Source organism: Lycorma delicatula, chromosome 2 (assembly GCF_047948215.1).
Source record: "Lycorma delicatula isolate Av1 chromosome 2, ASM4794821v1, whole genome shotgun sequence".
Lineage (NCBI taxonomy): Eukaryota > Metazoa > Arthropoda > Insecta > Hemiptera > Fulgoridae > Lycorma > Lycorma delicatula.
The window spans coordinates 6,398,798-6,420,648 of NC_134456.1; the positions used below are offsets into that span (position 1 = coordinate 6,398,798).

The 21,851-nt window shown below is 30.4% G+C and overlaps 1 protein-coding gene across 1 annotated transcript in view; it reads right to left on the reverse strand.

Moving 5' to 3' along the window:
* Positions 1-21,851, reverse strand: part of LOC142319826 (mitoguardin-like) — a 256,764-nt gene that overhangs the window by 205,047 nt on the left and 29,866 nt on the right. The window lies entirely within an intron of this gene.

Genomic DNA, 21,851 nt, shown 5'->3' on the forward strand with positions numbered 1-21,851 from the left:
ATGGTATAAATAGGTGAAACATACTGTAATAAAAATCAAATAGGTTTTTAAAAGACATCACATTTGAACCGATTGAAAGCCCAATAAGACATTTTAGTCGAATGATGGACAGACGACACAATATAGTCATTCGTTGCAACCGATGTAGACAATATGGATGGATACAGATCTTTTCAAAAAATCATTTTGCTACAGATGCTTAAAGTCGGTTACAAAAATAACCTTCTCGATCGCTAAAAAGAACTATAACAAGCTTACGTCTTCTACTAGAGTAAGCTTGCTTAAAAATTACGCAAGTAAATAATTAGGTAAGGCAACTCTTTCAAGCTGTAAAGTACGATTAACATTTTATAGTTTTTGTTACGCATTTCCAGCCGCGTATTAAAAAAGCGAATTTGTTCAAACTGAACTCGCTTTACCGCTGGCCTTAAAGCGGATAACGAGTGGCTCGCCCCACGATATGTCCGTGCGCAACAGCATTCGCTCCGCCGCTCGAGGCAACAGCATCTTCAATGTCCGCGGCAAACTTTTTGCCGTTATCTCGTACAATGGACACCCAACTTAAGCCCGATTAAACTTTCTAGTCGGGTCTTATCCGTTCTCGAGCCTACAAGATCCACGAAACAGTGCCGTTAATTAAATTTAAAAACCAAGGTATTATTATGTTAAAGGCAAGCGACTGAATTTTCAGTACTACCCTGATCTTGAATTCCAACATTATAAAACAATTGTAATGAATGAAGCTGAGAGAATCTGTTCTAGTTTGCGGTCGATAAATAATTTACTACGATAAGGTAGAAGCTTTTGAAATTTTGTATAGGATACACATTTTGTAGCGTGTGGAAAAATGTAACATCTGACCGGAAATCGAACCTGTAATCTTCGGGATGAAAGGCCGAACGCTATTGTATTCTGCTACGAAGATCGGCAACTAATTTAATTTATCGACATATAATTAATTATTAAGATAAACGGCATAAAAATTTGTAAAAAGAAATAAATGAATTTTTGGTTAAAAGCTGGGGTTGCTGAGACAAGACAAAAACAAAAAATAAATAAATAAAATGAAATAAAAAGTATAATATAATCACAAGAGAGAGAATAAAGTAAAATCTTTAAGAAAGAAAAAAGAAGAAATCTAATATATTTTAATACACATTTACTTTCTCTATCCTTCCCTCTACTCTCAAATAGACAATATTTATATAAAAAACACAGAGGTAAGGGAATACATCTAATTTGACTTACGTTCCCATTTTCTTCTGTATACAATACCAGGAAATTGAAACCCTAATCCTGAAATTATTTTGTTTTCAAGCACTTACCGTAAAGGAGATAATAACGTGAGATAAAAATCCAATTCAGAATATTACAATTTAACCAGAATCCAAATACCACAGATATAAAAATAAAATATCTCAATAATTTTATAAATAGATTTGTCATTTTTTTATAAGTTTCCACCTTAACTGTTACAAAAAATTTATGCATTTTAGAAAAAAAAATACAGAAAAAATTTATTTTACGTCACAAAATTTAAATAACAGCAGCAATAATATTAATTTTCTGATTGCTGTTGAAAACTGGTGATAATTCTTTTGTTTGACTTGCAAGTATGACTTTATCTACACGGAACTCTATAAATAATTCCATCTTCAACTGTATGCAAAAAATGAAATCAAAACACATTCTGTCAAGCTTATGCTTTCATTCGATCATTTTCCTACTACATGAAGTTTCTTAAATTTCAATATAAGATTTATTTTTGCATACGACTCTACGGATAAATATATTTATGTTGAGCTTCTCAACGAAAGAGATGCCATTATCAAAATTTATCACAACTTACTTTTAAACAGTGTGCTTCATAGTGTTTCGTATCTTACTTAATTCATCCTTTAGAATTCGTCGTAAGATAAAAGCAATATGTCTCATGTTATAATGGGATCCCTTTAGAAAAAATGATATCGACCAAGTAACCCGCATCGTAACTCGATTTATTTTCAATCGAAAACACACGGGACTTTTGACCGTACTTTACCGGTCCGCCGAAAGAGATTTCAGAGTAATTTATACTCTTACTTGTAAATAATCGAGCTGATTGGATATGTAAAGTTTTTGTATTGCAGTATGTCTTTAGAATTCTTGTATATCCTTACTAATATTATATATGTCAGTTTGTTTGTTTGTTACGCTTTCACGCAGAAACTACTCAACCGATCATCATGAAACTTCCTACACATATTCTCAAAGGTATTGCGAAGGTCATAGGACACTTTATATTAAAAAAAAAAAAAACAATATTTTTTCGGGAGGGTAAAAAAATTTATATTGGTAGGTATGATCGTCCGACAAAAAATTTGACCAAATTCAACGCCATCTGGCGTTCCAGTAAGTAAATGAAATAAACTGTCAATCCAACACTGTAATACCGACGATCAAGTCACTATTCAATCGAGTATAGTGCTTCTGCTGTTTCGAATCCTTCTATATTTATTGTTATTCTTCTGTCACTTCTAAGCAATACTAAACATTTTCCAGGTTTTTTTTCTAAAATGCTTCGGAAGCGCAAATCTAACCTGTCCAGGGATTCATCACGGGCCCGGGCGGCAAAGGTTGCTCGAACTCAAGAATCTTCCGCTCACGCAGAACTAAGACAACAACAAGCGAGGCGACAATGTGCTTTGAGGGCTTGTGAAACAATTTCTCAGAGACAAGAAAGGTTAGATGAGCAAGCTGAATGCCAAGCTACCTTAAGAGCAGCTGAAACGCCGATTCAATCACAAATTCGTTTAGAAAGACGAGCTGAACAGCAGGCAATATAAGAGCGAGAGAAACTCCAGAACAATCGCAGGCGAGAAGAATCGTTCATGCAGAAATGCAAATCGCGCGCCGTCGAAATTTCATGCGTAACGTTGGTCTGTATTTAATAATTCTGGATTTCAATATGATCCTTCACTTGAATACCATAAGCATTCTTTAATTGGTATTGGCTCAAGGAATAGAAAATGTCAGCATTGGGATGCTTTGAAAGGGAAAGAAGAAACTGCTAGAATGTGTTCCAGTGGTAAAGTTTCGCTTCCTTTACATGGTGAACCAGAGGAGCATTTGAAAACTCTATATTTAAGTGTTACAGATGAGTCGAAGCAATTTTTAAGTAAAATCAGAAAGTATAACTCTTGCTTCCAAATAACATCCTTTGGAGTAGATAAAGTGATAAGAATGCCCGGAGTTTCACCAACTTTTACTGTACAAGGACAGATATATCATCAAATTGGATCACTTTTTCCAGCAGATAATGATCAGCATAAATTTTTGCAGGTGTATTTTACGGGCGATGAAGAAAATGAAGTAAACCGTCGTTGTCAGTATATTGAAGGAGTCGAAAGAGGTACAGTATTGAAAATTCAACGAATGTTACACAGCCACAATTTGTCGGTAAATACCTTTAAAAGTACAATAGAAAACTGGCCTCCAGATAATTACATAGCGGTCATTCATGTTGATCGGACTCCACGTGACGAACATGAGAGGAGTTATAATGCCCCGATGATCAATGAAGTTGCTGTTTTGGTTACTGGTGACCTGTACTCTCCGCGAGGCAAAGTGTTACGGGCACATGATAATACGCTGAAACGCATAGCCGATACTCATAAATTTTATGATGTTTTGCAGTACCCGTTAATTTTCAGTAAAGGTGAGCCAGGATATCATTTCAATATTCCAGTCATTAATCCAACAACATGACAGCCAGTTCCGAATAAAAATGTTTTCTGCATGGATTTTTATGGGTATCACATGATGCTTCGAGAGCACGACTTCAATCTCCTTTGGCGGTCAAGGCAACCTTTTCATCAATTCTTGGTTGATATGTATATTAAAGTAGAGAGCAAACGCCTTCGTTACATTTCTATAAACCAGCTGATTTGGAAAGTCGAGAGTTACAGCGTTCAAGTCCTAGTAAAGCCAGTTATTTTTACACGGATTTGAATACTAGATAGTGGATACCGGTGTTCTTTGGCGGTTGGGTTTCAATTAACCACACATCTCAGGAATGGTCGAACTGAGAATGTACAAGACTACACTTCATTTACACTCACTCATACATATCATCCTCATTCATCCTCTGAAGAATTATCTAAACGGTAGTTACCGGAGGTTAAACAGGAAAAACAGAGAGACGAAAGCTGAAAATTACATTCATCTGCAAGATGCGATTAGCGCAGACGGCAATATTAGACTTAACGACATAGGCAAGATGGTTATTCTGCCTTCTACTTTTGTGAGCAATCCTTGTTATCTGCATGAATACACTCTTTCGCTTATGTACAGACGCTTTCGCTTATGTACGAACTTAAGACAGGCCTGACCTCTTTGTAACTTTTACCAGTAATCCTTCGAGGCAGGATGTAACTTAAGAGCTAATGACATAGTTGCTCGCGTATTTCGTTTAAAGGTTCACCGCGAGCGAAGCCGCGGGTAAAAGCCAGTATCTTATATTTTCATTTAGCAATGTAACTTACAAATATGGGAAAAATTATATTCAAACATCTACTCCATACCGGCACCGATTTTGTCACCTCTGCTAACTTCAGACTACATGAAAGTTCGTGTATACTCGCTTGGACCAAATTTGTCTTTTTAATTTCAAGTGGCTCCAACTCCATTTAAAACGGGCAGGATGCCGAGCAACCTAAATTACACGAGTAAAAAGAGTTTTTTCCGTGAAGACATTTCTAATATACAGCCACAACCTTAACGTTAAAATTAAAGGTACTGAAACGGTGTTAGTGGTTGAACCCATCTCATCCTATTCCGTATGAAATTACTGACACACTCTGTCAAGTTTTAACTTTCATTCGATCATTTTCCTTCAACATAATTTCACTTTTATTTCATAATCATATAAAATTCAAACTTCCAAATGAAAAGATAAAAGTTAACATTAGTAATCATTAAAAAACTCTTAGCCTAGTTTGATAAAGTTCTATTTTGCATTAAACTTTCGGCGGATCGGTCAAGTATGGCAAAAATCCCGTGTGTTTTCGACTGAAAATAAATGGAGATGTCGGTTACTTGGTCGATTCCTTTTTTCTATAGGAATCACATTTTAATACGAGATATATTGTTTTCATCCTACGACGAATTCTACAGGATGAATTCGTAAGACACGAAAAACAATTAAGAATACTATTTAAAAATAAGTTGCTATACATTTTCTTCATCACATCTCTTTCGTTGATAAATAGTATATAAATGATTTGCAAAAAACATTACCTCAACATAAATATGTTTAGGCATACAGTTGTACGCAGAAAAAATGCCTTATATTGAAACAAAAAAAAACTTCATGCAGTAGGAGAATGATCGAATGAAAGTTTAATCTTGACAAAACGCTTTTATTTCAGTTGGTATTGTTAATAGACTTTCATATAGTTAAAGTCATACTTGCTTCTAAACAATATTTTTGTTAAAAAAGAATTTTCTTTTGTCTTCAGTCATTTGACTGGTTTGATGCAGCTCTCCAAGATTCCCTATCTAGTGCTAGTCGTTTCATTTCGGTATACCCCATACATCCTACATCCCTAACAATTTGTTTTACATATTCCAAACGTTGCCCCCACACAATTTTTTCCTTCTACCTGACCCTCTAATATAAAAGCGACTATTCCGGGATGCCTTAATATGTGGTCTTCTGTATCTTCTTTTAACTATATTTTCTCAAATGCTTCTTTCTTCATCGATTTGCCGCAAAACCTCTTCAATTGTCACTTTATCCACCCACCTGATTTTTAACGTTCTCCTATAGCACCGCATTTCAAAAGCTCCTAATCTTTTCTTCTCAGATACTCCGATCGTCCAAGTTTCACTTCTATATAAAGCGACGCTCCAAACATATACTTTCAAAAATCTTTTCCTGACATTTAAATTAATTTTTGATGTAAACAAATTACATTTCTGACAGAAAGCTCGTTTCGCCTAAGCTATTCCGCATTTTATGTCGCTCCTGCTTCGTCCATCTTTAGTAATTCTACTTCCCAAATAACAAAATTCTTCTACCTCCATAATCTTTTCTCATCCTATTTTCACATTCAGTGGTCTATCTTCATTATTTCTACTACATTTTATTACTTTCATTTTCTTCTTGTTTATTTTCATGCGGTATTTCTCGCGTAGGACTTCATCTATGCCGTTCACTGTTTCTTCTAAATCCTTTTTATTCTCGGCTAGAATTACTATATCATCAGCAAATCGTAGCATTTTTATCTTTTCACCTTGTACTGTTACTCCGAATCTAAATTGTTCTTTAACATCATTAACTGCTAGTTCCATGTAAAGATTAAAAAGTAACGGAGATAGGGAACATCCTTGTCGGACTCCCTTTCTTATAACGGTTTCTTTCTTATGTTCTTCGATTATTACTGTTGCTGTTTGGTTCCTGTACATCTTAGCAATTGTTCTTCTATCTCTGTATTTGAACCCTATTTTTTTTTAAATGCTGAACATTTTATTCCAGTCTACGTTATCGAATGCCTTTTCTAGGTATATAAATGCCAAGTATGTTGGTTTGGTTTTCTTTAATCTTCCTTCTAATATAAATCTGAGGCCTAAAATTGCTTCCCTTGTCACTATACTTTTTCTGAAACCAAATTGCTCTTCTCCTAATACTTCTTCCAATCACCTCTAAATTCTTCTGTACAAAATTTTATTTAAGAGTTTTGATGCGTGGCTAGTGCTAAAAAAAGAATAATCAATTTTGAACATAAATTCTGAGAAAAATATTTCTTTTAAAAAAGCGTGGTTTTATGCGAGAACAGTATTCAACATAAATATTAAATATCTCATGAAAAATACTTGACTGGATGTGCTTTATATATTCACGCCTACGTATAAAATTTTGAGGCTCAAAAATCTCAACTATTACATCAATTTCATTGAAATTTAGACATGCATTTTAAAATTTGATGAAAATTGGTTGATTCATTCTTGACTTATCAGGATCAGCTGATCTTGTTTGGACCACTTCTGAAGTCTGAATATTTTTAGACTAGTTACTGTGGGACTTTGATACGCTTTATTAAAAAATAAGAATGCTAATCGAAAAACTGTTTTACGAATAAGATTATATTTTTATTCAAGAATCTTAAACAGAATTCATATATCCAAAAATCGTTCATATTTAACTAATAAAATGAATTTGAAGGTATAGAAGATGTTGAAAATCCCTGTTTTAAATATTACAGAGATAATGTCGCTGCCTCTCTGTCAATATGTCATACTTGCCAGAGGGAGCGCTAGTGATGCCCTCGATGAAAACTTTTAAGGTCATTTCAAGAGCAATATTCAAACTTTAAAAGATTAAAATAGTTAATGCAATACATTTATATTTTATAAAATATTTCTCAAAGCTGGAAATCAACAATAAACAGTAATATGAAGAAAAAGTATAAAAATGAAAAAAAAGAGAAAAAATAATTGCCGAGATTAAATAAGAATATAATTACTATACATTCCTGTTATGGGAATATTTGGATTAATAGAATTAAATTAATGTCTTAAGAAGTATCAACCTGAAAATTCAGAAAATCAACTGCCACTGGATGAATGAGTTGTTATAAAACAAAAATCCAATATCATCTATAAAAAAACAGGACTGTGATAAGATTGTAAACTGCATAACTACAATTTGATTGTTCCACATCTGGAATGTAGTATGAAAGTGAGATCCTGAAGGTCATCAAGTAAGCAAAATGTTGATGACCAAGGCCAACTTTAAAAGAAATTGATTCCAGTATACAACAAAGTTGAAAAAAAAAATTGGATGCACTTTCAGCGCAGTGTTGAAATTTATAAAATAATATAATACTGATGAACAATGATTTTGTTAAATGAGAGTGAATAACTGATTCTTATAATATTTTGCATGCTGATTTCAAATATGAAATCAGAATTCTTCTATCAGGCTTAGTTTTTTTATTACTAAAATTCTTATTAAGTAGCATGCATTATGCATGAACTCCATAGCATTGCTTAATTTTTTTGAATGTATTTTATTATATTATTTATCAACTAAATAACGTTTATTTATTTATTACAGTCCCTTAATTCTTGTCACATTAATTTGTTAGCCATTAGTCATCATGTTTATTACTTACACACTAATTAAAATGAACAAGAATGCGACTCATTCTTCCTATTTTCATCTTACATAAAAATATCATCCACTTATTTATTACTTCTGTCACTATTATATTTACTTATAAACTATCATGCAGACTAGAGAAATATTTGTAATCCTCATTCAAATGTGAGTTCTCATGTGTGTAACATTGAGCTAAGTAGCTGGCTTTCGTATTTCTGGGTATAAGTTGTTCAGTAAGGTGAATGAATATTTACTAAATTAGTGTGCTTATAAAGTATTTATTTTTAAACAATATTAGTTATTGTAATGTATTAAAAATATCTTGCAGTTGGATTAAAATTTCTGCTATATCTGTGATGAAGTAACATTGAAGTCTCAAAAAAGAAATATAACTCAACTGATAAAAAAGTCGTATGAACTATATTTTGGATGTAAATTAGGTGATCAGGACAAATCTTGGGCTCTTCATATTTGCTATACTTCTTGTGTAACACTGTTGACTGGTTGGCTAAATGGATCTCATCACATGCCATTGACAATTCCAATGGTTTGGAGAAAAGTGAAGGATCACACCGCAGACTGTTATTTTTATGTAATAAAGATATCTGGAATAACAGATAAAACTAGACATACTGTTAAATACCCGGACATTTCTTCTGCCATGTGGCCAATGACACATAGCCAAGAGCTTCCAATTCCGGTACCACTAGAAACATGAAAATGTCGAATCTTGAGCTGACTTATCAGGCGATAAAGAAAGAGATCCAACATTTTTAGAAAATAGATATACTGAACCCAATTTAATTAATCGGTCAGAATTAAATGATCTGGTTCGTGATCTAAATTTATCAAAGAATGAAGCAGAAATACTGGCATCAATACTGAAAAGATGGCATCTTTTACAACCAAACACTAAAATAGGTGCTTTCTGTGACGATGCTAAAATAAAGGAAGATATATTTGTTGGACCACAAATAAGATAACTAATGAGCAATCCAGCATTTGAACAATGTTTGAACGACTTGGAGGTTGTTGCATAGGAATCCATTCAAAATGTGGTAAACAATTTCCTTGGAAACCATAAAGTCAGTAACTACAGAGAACTTGTGAGTGAACTCCTTCAAAACAACAAAGAATTTGGGTGTAACATGTAACTCAAAATCCATTTCTTACATTCACATTCGGATTTTTTCTCCAACAATCTCAGCGCTATCAGTGATGAACATGGAGAATGCTTTCACCAGGAGATATCTACAATGGAAATATGACACCAGGGAAAATGGAACCCCAAAACGTTAGCTGATTACTGTTGGAATCTAAAGAGGTATCTACCTACTGAAAATTACAACAGGAAATCCAAAAGAAATAGATTTTAGGTGAGTAAAAATGCATGTAATGTATTGTCATATTATGTGTTAACCACACATTTTTTGTTTCAAAAGAAATTTCAATTACAAAAAACTGAGCCGGATAGAAAAAATCTATTAACATACATAAAAATCTGCATAAAAAATACTATAAGAATCAGTCATTCACTCTTATTTAACAAACAAAAAATTAAATTTTGTTGGTCAGTGTAATCAAAGCATCTGATATCTCTTAAAATTTACTTAAATAATTTCTTAAATGGCCTTCCTTAATGTTCACAGTTATAAGTAAAAAAAAACCTATAAATAAAAAAATCAAGCTTTGTTTTCTGGTTTTGATGCTTAAAATTATTAGCTTTTAAGTTAATTATTATCTGTTTTGAACCCTTTTTTTTGTATTTAAATTGGGGATAAAGTTAGGGGTAGCTTTGTTTTCTGGTTTTGATGCTTAAAATTATTAGTTTTTAAGTTGATTATTATCTGTTTTGAACCTTTTGTTTTTGTATTTAGATTGTAATTTAAGTTAGGGGTAGCTATATGTCATAAAAAATTATTTTGAAAAGAACTTATTACATTTCAATAAAATTATCCTCCAATAAGTATCTGGCTGAATAATTAAAATATAATTCAGCTGGCTAGTTCCATCCATCACAAGAATCTGAGGATGGGTGGGTCTTTTTAAAGAGGCCTGGTTTATCAGACAAGTACAAATATCCACTAGACAGAAAATACAGTCCCTAGTTGGATCAAAGGCAAACATCATAATGAGATAATACAAAGGGTTCAATCATCAATATTGTAGGTTCCTCAGCATGGAGGATCTAGAAAGGTAAAACTTTTTTACACCAACATTACCAATAATGGGAAATAAGGTATTAAGTATTTGGAAAAAAGACAGTTGGTGAGAAAGGATAATCTATCATTGGATTCATTTTTAAATCATCTTACCCAGAATCAGAAGGATTTTCCATGAAATAATCTAAACCTATTCACAAGAGAACATTATATGCCTGGAAGAAAACCTATTTGTTGCATCCAACCTGTTTCCAACCTGGGTAAGATACCTTGATCCATTGAGTAATAATGGGCAGTATGCTTGAACATTGCTTACAACGGGCCTTGAAACACTCCTTTGAGTGGGGTTGTCATCTTGCTTCACATAACCTCAGTAGGGAGAGATTATTTCTTTCTCAGTATGAACACTTTTGCTGTATCCTTGATTCATTCTTTTTTGTGGTTTCAGTGGATTCTAATCTAGAGATCAACCAGATCCGTACCAAGGATCTGAGGATATATCAAAAGGAGAATGCTAAAAGTCAAGTTACTTTCAATTTTTATATGAAATACAGTGATGAAATGGGAGTCTATGTTTTTAAAAAAGATTTAATTTTATAATTTTTTTGCAAGTTGAAATGTTATACAATGTACATTACATTATGAAGACCCAAATGGATAATTCAATATATAAAGTTTAAAAAAAATTCAATTCATTAATATTAAAAATCTCTATGTTAATAAAAATACAAAGCATAATGTGCAGTCAGTAATAAAAAAACACAACAAAATAATATTACAAAATATTATTGAATTTATAATCAATCAGCTACTACTTTTATTAAACTGCAACATTTTCTAATCAATTTTTATACACTTTGAACAAGAAATTAATTTAAAAACAACATCAATTCAATATTAATGTCATCTAAATATATACAATTTTACAGTTTAAAAAATGTGTTTTCAGAAATAAAAGGGCTTATAAAGGTCATTGTTTGATGCAACAATAGACTTATATTAAGTCAATTCAAAACAATAACTTATCAGGAATTTACAATTATGAATGGGCTTCTTTGTTAAAAATAAATTGTTACTTAAACAATACAGATATTAATTTTTATCAAACTAGAAAAGAAACTTTTTCCATGTTTCCAAGCCATATATTAACTTAAGAAAACCACTTGCTAAATTTCTGTTACCCTTTTTAATAAATGAACTAAACACTTAGAAGATTTTGTAATTAATTTATATGAAAATAAATAAAAGTAATATTGCTCATTTTTTAGTTTTTAAATAACATTAGTTACTAAAGCTAAATTTTCTACATCTTTATTTCACATATGATGATATCCAAATCCCATTCCAACTACTGCAGAGTCTGGATATATACTAAGCCCCTCTATCTTTTCTTATTTATTGTAGCACCATTTTTATTCTTCCATCTGCAATCAATCAATCCTCTTCCCTCCACAATATATTAATTGCTTCTTTCCATATTACACTCGGGCAATCTCTTGGTCTTCTTGGAATAAATTTTGATGTCTTCCATCACTATCTACCGATTTAACTTTTTATCACATTTAATTAGTTCTGTTTTATTCCTATTTACTTCACACAGAATTTCTCTCCTAGAAACATATCAATATTGTTCAGGATTTCTTCTAACTCATTTTTTTGGTTTCTATCAGAAGAATAATGCCACAGGTGAATCTTAATAGTTTTATTTGTTTTCCTGGGATAATTATTTCACTTTCAAAGGTGTGTTTCAACCCTGGATTTCTATATAAATAAAAAATAAAAAATGAAAAGCAACAGAGACAAACCTATCTTCATCTCAATAACTTTTGAATAAGAGTTTGATTTTCTTTGTTTTCTATGTTATCCAATTCTTGTACATAATTCTTCTTTCATTATATTTCAATTCAGTTTCCTTAAAAAGTTAAAACTTCTATTCCATTCTACATTATCAAATATGCCTTCTCCATATCTATAAATGAATGTACATCGTATCTTTATTCTTCCAAATTTAAAAGTAAGGAAATTTTAATCACATTCACAGCTCTTGGTACAAAATAATCTTTCTGTGCTGCAATCTCTTCCAAACACCATCATTTTTCACTTTTCCTGATTTATTTTTAATAATATATACATATAATTCTATGTATTCCTCATTATTTTGTAGTACTGTTGCAATGTTTTTCCCATGGTTTTTTCCTTAATCTTTCAAGGCATCTACTGAAGCAGTTCATTTTTTATATGTGCCAGTATATTTTTAATGGAGACTCTAAGTCAAAATAATCTGTATTATTCATATATTTCCACATACTACATAATTTTGGGAATGGACAAGGTTGTTTGTTTAATGTGAACCCTTTTTTACCAGGAGGGCGCTTTTCTATTTATCGAGGTAAAGCAATCTTGTGGTAGTATATTAAGTGGATCAATTAAAAACGATCAATCAGTAATTTGATTGTCTACCTGGAAAAAGTTACTTAATATCTTAAGATAGAATAAGTGGACAAATGTTCATTTTTTCTGTGAGTTTTTTATCTTTTACTGGAATTTTTTTCAAAGATAACCAAATTTTTTTTCATCACCCACTCCATGTCTTTATTCTTAACTCCTTTCCTATTTGCAATACTGTGATGGATATGTGTTGACCGTAATAAATCCACGTTAAGAAGGCTAGGAACATAAGTGATCATGTATCCTTGGTGTGAACTTATGTGTCAAGTACCTCACAATAATGGATCATCCTAAAAAGTCTGTTTTCTGTTCTCTGGTAGCTAAATAATAACCCTAACACTTGAGGTATGGAATGGGTAAAGCCTAACACCATTTAAAATACAACCAAGCTAGCACACTCATCCACCCTTGATTTGATCTACATAATGATGTATACTATGTATTGATTCAAATAAATTATTAGTTTATTTATTTGATAGTTAATTTTAATACTATAAATATATAATTATAACAATGTAAACTTACAGAAATTAACAAGTAGCAAAGTTAGACATAACTTACAGTGATTTTTTATTAAAAAAAGTACAAATGCACTATAAAAACAACCAACTTATTCATCATCACTTACTAAATAACTGATGTATAAATTATAATTATTAATAATACTTATTTGTAAAATAAATATGTGTTAGACACACATGCACACATGTATTTATATATATATATATATATATATATATATATATGGGGAAAACAGAGTGTAAGAGAGACAGAGAGAGAGAAAGAAAGAAAAAAAGAGAAAGAGAGCGAGAGATTTTATTGGCTCAAACAGTATTTAAATTGATTATTAACTACTGTTATCTATAATAAACATGTTTAAATTATGTGTTTGCGGAAATATGTATTTGTTTAAGATTTAAATTTATCAGTTCTATCGTGTTAAAAGAGAAGTTAAAAAAGAAAGAAAAACAGCTTATATACAATGGGATTTATGTACTCTAATTTGAAATCAAATAATAGTGTAAAAGAATTTCAATAATATCAAAAATTTATCAGTTCAAAAGATTAAATATTTTATCAACAGAATAGTGAGAAAAGGTACTTTATGAACAGATATAAAAATGGTCAGAAAATTGTGGAAAATTAATGTTTGAGTTGTGTGACATGTTAAGTGTCAAAGATACGCTGGTTCTTCATGTCTTGGCACCTTCAGCATAAAGAAGCTGCACCCAAAGTACTGAAAATGTGGAATAAAGGATCAAGGATCACGTGAGGGGGATATTGAAAAAGAACGAATTACCTATTAGGATAGCATAGGTGATTGTCATAGTCAGAACACTGTAAAGCTGTTGGCATTCACACAACTGAAATTTTTCAACAGTACACATTTTTTACTCAATAATCTGTCAGTAATAGATAAATACAATATTTTTTTTATATATTACCATTTGCTTAGTAAACAAGTTGCTTAATTATTTATGGCCTATATATAATTAGGCAGTAAATTAGACAACTTTTTATCTCAGTACCTGGGAAAGCAGCTACATTATAGCAATACAAATTTAACAAACAATACATATTTACAAAATTATAAACAAAAATTATATAAAATTAATAAAACCAACGGGATACAAAAAATGTTAATAAATTTTACATCATTACAGTTATGTTCAATTATAAAATAAGAATTGAAGAACACTTGTGAGCACAAAAATGTAAAAAATAACATTTAAATAATGTAAATTACATTTCAGAAGGATTCTACATGTGAAACTTTCAAGATTCGATTACATAATAAACCATCACATTTGAAAATAAAACTTACACACTAAGCAATGCAGAAATTTAATATATTAGATAACAAAAACTAAAATTTAAATAAAATAATATAAATGAATGACTGGATTTTAAAGATAGTAAAATTAATTCAAACAGATACTACTACCAAAAAAAACTATTAATCAGAATTCAACGAAATACCAATATGAACAGTAATAGCTTAATTTAATTTTACGTACAGAATGGCCCATAAGTAGTAGACTACAGTTTGAACTGCCATAACTTCTAGCAGAAGTGCATTTTATGACAGTTTAACTTCTAATATATAGCATGCAATGTTCTAAAAGGTATTTTTTTTCACCGATCACCACCTTCAGTTTGTTGAAGAGTGGCTCACCAAGTTGGAAGAGGACCCACAGTTGAAACAGGGTGTGGTGTGAACTGATGAAGCCAAATTTCACCCGTCCAGTAGTGTAAACAGACATAATTTTGTTTACTGGCATAAATCAAATCCAAATGTGGTAGTCGAGTATGGTGATAAAAGTCCCGAAATCAAGGTCTGAGAAGGAGTTACATACCAAGGAGTCATTGACCCTTTCTTCTTTGAAAATGGTGTCGATGATGAAAATTACCTGGAGTTCATTAGGGACACTGTTTACTCTTTACTCAAACAGAAAGACTCTTTCATCAGTTGCGGTGGCAGCAGGATGAAGCTCCCCCTCATTATACCAAAACAATATGGAATTGGTTGAACTAGGCATTTTCTGGATGCTGGATCAGACGTCGCGGACCAATTGAATGGCCGGCCTGCTCTCCTGACTTCACCCCACCAGACTCTCCATCAACACTCTAGAAGATGTGAAAGATGCGATTGGAGACTTTACTGCAGCTCCTCATGAACTGTGTGCAAAATTGTGTGAAAATGTGCCTTTGTGATTACAGATCTGTGATGATGCTAATGTCATGGAAGTTGATCAGACAATGAAAACCGATATTAAAGAGTGTTTGTAATGCAAAATAAGCAATCTGTTTCTTTTCATGCTTACAGTGCTAGAAGTTACGGCGTGTTAAAATACAGTCTACTACTTATGGGCCACTCTGCATATTTTAATACTTACTCGTATGTTGATGAGGTATCTTTTGAAAACATTAATGTAACAGATGAAGCAATTAAAAGATAAAGTAAAAGTGAACAAATATTGATTCTAAATAAGTAAATCTAATTCAAAGCACCAGGATGCAATTTTCAAACCATAACTAAATAAATACTTTATTCAAGATGTTATGTATATCCCAACAAAGAATAGTAAGTGCATTTGTCCAGAAGGATAATTGGAAACTATGGAATAACCTTATTCACAGATTAAAAGTACAAAATTAATGAAAAAATAAAAAATGGTTATAATCCATATTAATATTCAAAATAGATTTTTCACTAATACACATATAGAAAATTTAAAAGCTAATATAAGAATAGTGTATTAAAATTTCCTTTTACAGGGTGTCAATCAATAGAAATTGAAATGCAATTAAATACCATCCCCAGGGCATTTCTGACATTTAAAAATTATTTATGCTATTATAATAAATCAAGTTCCAACAGAATATTCAAACAAACAATACGCATCACATCATCTTCTTTTGTAACCCAAAATAAATCTTTATTTACAGATTAGGACTAGCTGAATAAATAAAAATTTACGTAAAATCTTTTGTGCATAAAGAACTTCATGCTTTAACATAATTTTGAATAAATCACATTCGTTATGTTTTCTAAGAATAAAAAAGAAAAGCAAATAACAATATTAAGACTAACAGCATAACAAATGAAAAATATTCCAACAAAGAGAAAAATATAACTGGTAGATGTATAAATTTGATGGCATGAACAAATTATAATATAGAAATGACAGTCAATTGTTCATTAACGAAACCATACCGGCGAAGAAAGAATAAAAATAATTTAATACGGTTTATAAATGAAAATCTTAAATCAAAGAAACTATGATTTTTATTTTACTTTTTTCTTTTTTTTTATGGCAACTATGAAGTTTACTTTTGAACATATAATAACGATAACAAGCTTAGAATTTCATCAAGGCTCTTTATAAAGCCTTAATAGAGTATTTTTTTTTTACAAATGAAATAAATTCAATCATTAATGGGAATCCTATTAATGGGATAGTAATGTTACATCTATCTGAGAAGTCCAGCTCAAAGATTTTATAAAATAAAGTTAATGAATAAAATCCATGCAGTGTTGAAAATCAAAACTCTGTTATTCGGTTAAGTAATTCCTTTAATCAGCTTTATAAATGAAAATTGATATTCTGTAATATTTTAACTTCAGTTTTAAAATATTATTATTTTTCCTTGCCACATCAAGCTAGGAAGCATCCCATTAATTTATGAAATTTAAATACTGTAATAGTATAACTACCTACTTTTTTAAAATTTTTTTTGAAGATAATTAAAAATCCAGCAGTCAAATAAACTGTAAGATCCTCCTAATCCCTCCACGCTTTCTACAATTATGAATATCTGAGAGATGTTGCAATTAATATAATACAATTTATAATTATTGAAATTACACAAATAAAATTAAACTTCTGCATGAATATTCCTCATATGACAGTCTGTGTTAAGAAAAAAAAACTGATGCAAGCAAGCATATTTGCATTTGGTGATATTTTTACATACTTTTACTTCCTTGTATGAAGTAAAGGAAGTATTGTAATCGTGAAAAATTTCGGTTTTCAGATTTCAACTGAAATATCCATTTTGACCATTTTCGGTGATGTCTGTATATACGTATGAGTATATCTCGCATAAATCAAAAACGATTAGCAATAGAATGTTGAAATTTTGGATTTAGGACTGTTGTAACATCTAGTTGTGCACCTCCTATTTTGATTGCAATCAACTTTACCAAAAATGTTCAAAAAAGCCCAAAATCCAAAAAATCTGAATTTTGGACTTTTTATTAACTGCAGTAACAAGCTTTTACAGTAATTGAGAACTATTCAACAATATATCATAAGTACCAGAGTTGGAGCCAAATGAAATTTTAATTAATGAAATATTTTGATCTTACAAAGGGAAGGCACATCAGTTCAAATTTGACTTCATTTCCTTTTTTTTACATTTTTTTCTTTAATTTAAATACATTGATTTAATAATAATTATTAACCTGTGATTGTAGAAAAATGTTTACAATAAATAATAATTCAATAACAATAAAAAAATAAAAAAAAAAACGAAAAAATCAGAAGTTATTACAGAAGTAAAATTTTATGTACTTTTAAAAATATATTTATGTAATTTAATAGGTATACAAGGATCATGTGATGTCCACATCAGATTTTTTACTTTAAAGTTTATTTTTAAATAGTTTTATTGCACTATTTGTAATGTTGAAGAATATAAAGTATATAATTTTTAATAAGAAAAAATATTAAATTAAAATTCTTGATATTCAGGAAAGTTAAGACTCATATTACATAACGGAGAAGCTTTTATTTACATTTTATAATTACATTTTTTAACTTAATTCCAACTTGTATACCAGTTACATCTTCACTTTTTACATGTATAAAAATATATTAATCTCACTTTACATTATATTCTCTTAATATTGCTGGTCTCTGTGGTGAAGTAGTAGCGTCTCAGCCTTTATTCAAAGGTTCTGGGTTCAAATCCAGGTCAGGCATGGAATTTTTCATAAGCTACAAAATTCCATTTCCATATCCCATGAACAAGCTTCAAGTTTATGTGGGGAGATATAATCGAGCAGGATAAAATAAATAAATATGTTAATAATAAAATTAAAATTATTTTTACATTAACTGAATAACATGTATTGAAATTTTACATCATTTCAATTGTAAAATTTTATATTTAGTTCACAAAGAGTAATGCATTATTCATTTATTTTCAGATATTGAGAAGTCAACAGGCAGATAAAAGCAAAAGCTTTATTATGTTAATAACCTATGACATTATTAAAAACAACAGTTTGACTTGTAAGTACAAGTACCCGCTGTTCAAATTGAGAACCCTCTCATTATATGTTAAAATACAATAAATTATAAATGTAATAAAAAATGTTTAAATAAAATGCAAAGAAAAAAAATAGATTTAACAATAACAAAGTTTTTATTGGTAACTGAAACTATTTATTTATTTCAGACATAAATTAAAGAACATGTAAGTAATCATTATATCTGAACTATTATAACTTACCTAAAATATATAAGTATATATGATGGGTAAGTGAATTGATAAACAATTAACATATGAAAATATGTCAACACACACACCAGAAAAATGCAAAATATAATTAACACTAAATAGTACCTTTCTGGTACCTCCTAAATAAACAAGATATTAGGAAATAAATTGTTTTATAACACTTAATAATGAAATAAATCAACTCTGAATTACAAACAACTTCTTTATTCAAACATTTGACTAATGATCCGGTTGGTCATATTAAATCGATAAAAATAAAACTACATAGATACAATTGTCATTTTGTTTTTTAAATGAAAATAAAACATAAAAAATTTAAACACAAATATACAATACAACGTATTAAAATTTTCTTCAGAAAGTTCATTATTTTAATTTGTCCTTAAAATATATCACGGCCCATAATAATCAAGTAACAAAACGAGAAATATAGAAATAAATAATAATTTATTTTCATCACCACAAAAAAGCAAAATTAATGTAAATGTAAACATATCTCAAATCAAAAATTTTCAGATTAAAAAAGTAAGTAAATCTGAAATATAGAATAATTTAAACAAAAACAACAATACTAACACAAACAAAAAATAAAGATAATATTAACTAAAATAAATAGTATCTCGAATAATATATAATAATTATTATCTCGAATAATAATAAATAGTATCTCGAATAATATAATATAAGATAAAAACTAGTTAACCCAAAAGAATACCAAACCTACGTAGCAGAGAATAGGGCAATGAAAAATTACAATGTGGAAAACTGTAGAAAACAAATTTATTCATTTTACGTATGTGAAAACTTCAGTTGTGAGGCCCACTTATACTAGAAAAACAGTTTTGTTAATATTAATACATAAATAAATAATACAAATGTACTAAATGTATTAAGATAAAAAGCAGGCTAAGACTTTCTCATAAGCCAGGGAAGTTGTAGAACTCTGACTAAAGAGAGTTACAGCCTTGCCAAATTAGTATTTAGGTGAAAGATTAATGAAACATTAAAATATGTATAAGTATGCAGATAAAGAATTATTTAAAAAACATTTACACTCTTTTAGTTAAATTTTGGTACTCATCATATCTGTCTCTCTGTTCCTTTACCAACTGTAACTAAAATTAAATGGCAATATGACCCATATTCACAAATTTTCATACAAAATTTCTTAACAATCATCTAATTCAGTTTGAAAATATCAAATAAAATGATAATTGATAGAAAAAGACCATAAAAATACGTTTATTATTCCCTAAACTCACAAAATTGCCCAAATACATAAATGAATATAATGGGAGTCATTTATTTATTACAACAATATGACAAGTACAAAAATGACAAAAAAGAAATAATAGGTTTTTAAACTGCATGACTTTATGCAATTTTTAAATAAGACCGATCACCGTGAAAAAGTATCTTAGCTACTTAAGGGACATTAAATAATGTGAAAAAACTTACCTATCGTTTGAGTAAAATTTTGAAACGAGGATTATAAGGTCCGTATCTCTCTGCCCCCATGACTAATTGCAACCAAAATTAAATGGCAACAATACTTCACACACAGATATCATCATGACAAATTTCACTCTAACCAGCCCATCCAGCCCGGAAATATGAAGAAAAAAAGAAGTCAACATGCATATATACATATTATATCTTCTCTACATATGCCTAAATTTTAAAGTTGTGCTTTGTTAGAGAGTGAGTTATGAAATGTTCAAAAACTCCCAACATAGTAAATTTGACCTGTTTAGTATACTTTCTCTTACACAGTATTTTATACAACTACACAATATCAAGACTCTTGAAATAAACCACCATTGTTTTTATAGGAGAGTGATTAACTAATGATTTTTAATAAAGAAATACAGAAACTTCCAAATTAAAAAAGCAAGTATGTATGTGTGTGAACACACACACACGCGCGCATGAACAAGGGTAAATCAAAAAGCAAAGGGAAATTTTGATCTCCCTCCCAATCACATGTAATGACAGCAATGATTATTCTGCTATAACTCTAACCTCTATCAGCTGTTCATTGAAAGTAATCTTTCATTGTTAGCTATTTATGATTGTGTTTAAAAGTCTGTTTAAAATGACTGCTTCTTTGTCTCATTGCACCAAGGAAGAAATGCAAGCAGTGATATATTTCCTCAGTTCAGAAGGGGTGAAACCAGCAGAGATTGTTTGGTGAATGCAGCAGCAATATGGAGAGAGCTGTTTGAGTGGAAGCAAGATCTACGAATGGATTAATCACTTTAAAAATGGTAGGATTTTTTTCTGTAATGAACACCGACGAAGTAGGCCTTCCACTTCAAAGACTAATTACAATATTGAAGTGGCTAAACAAATGATTTTTGGTAATCGACAACTTATAGTCGATGACATTGCAAGCGACTTGAATATAAGGCATGGCGCGGCATTTTCAATCATCCGTGATTCTTTAAACTTTCAAATAGTCTGTGCTCGCTGGGTTCCATGTCAATTGACCGACATCCACAAAGAGAATTGTTTGAAAATCTTACAGAAGCTTTTGAAACATTACGAAGATGAAGGAGACTTATTTCTTAAGTGAATAATAACCGCTGGTGAGACACGGGTACATCATTCTGAACCCAAGAACAAGTAACACAGTTTCTTGTGGAACATCCTTCATTCCCCACAGCAAAAAATTTCTAAACTCAGATGTCTGCAGGAAAGGTGAAGATGATATTCTGGAATATGGATAGTTCACTTTTGATTTACTTCACACCTAAAGGTAATCACTAAACAGTGACAACTAATATGAGCTACTACATTTACTGAAGCAAAAAATCAAATCCAAAAGTTTATATCACCAAATGTTTAACAATTATTTAATGATATGCATGTTAAAAAGAAATGTAAAGTGTTTGTAAGCAGTGTTGGTGTATGTGTATGTATAAATATATATACAATCTTGGGTGCGGATGAAGCTAGTGTATAATATGAAAAGGTTTGAAATTCAGCCGGTTTCCTGGAGTCACTAATTCCTGTATTTTTAAAAACAGAAGCTCCTGTAAGATTAATACCACTAGGAAATAGGATTT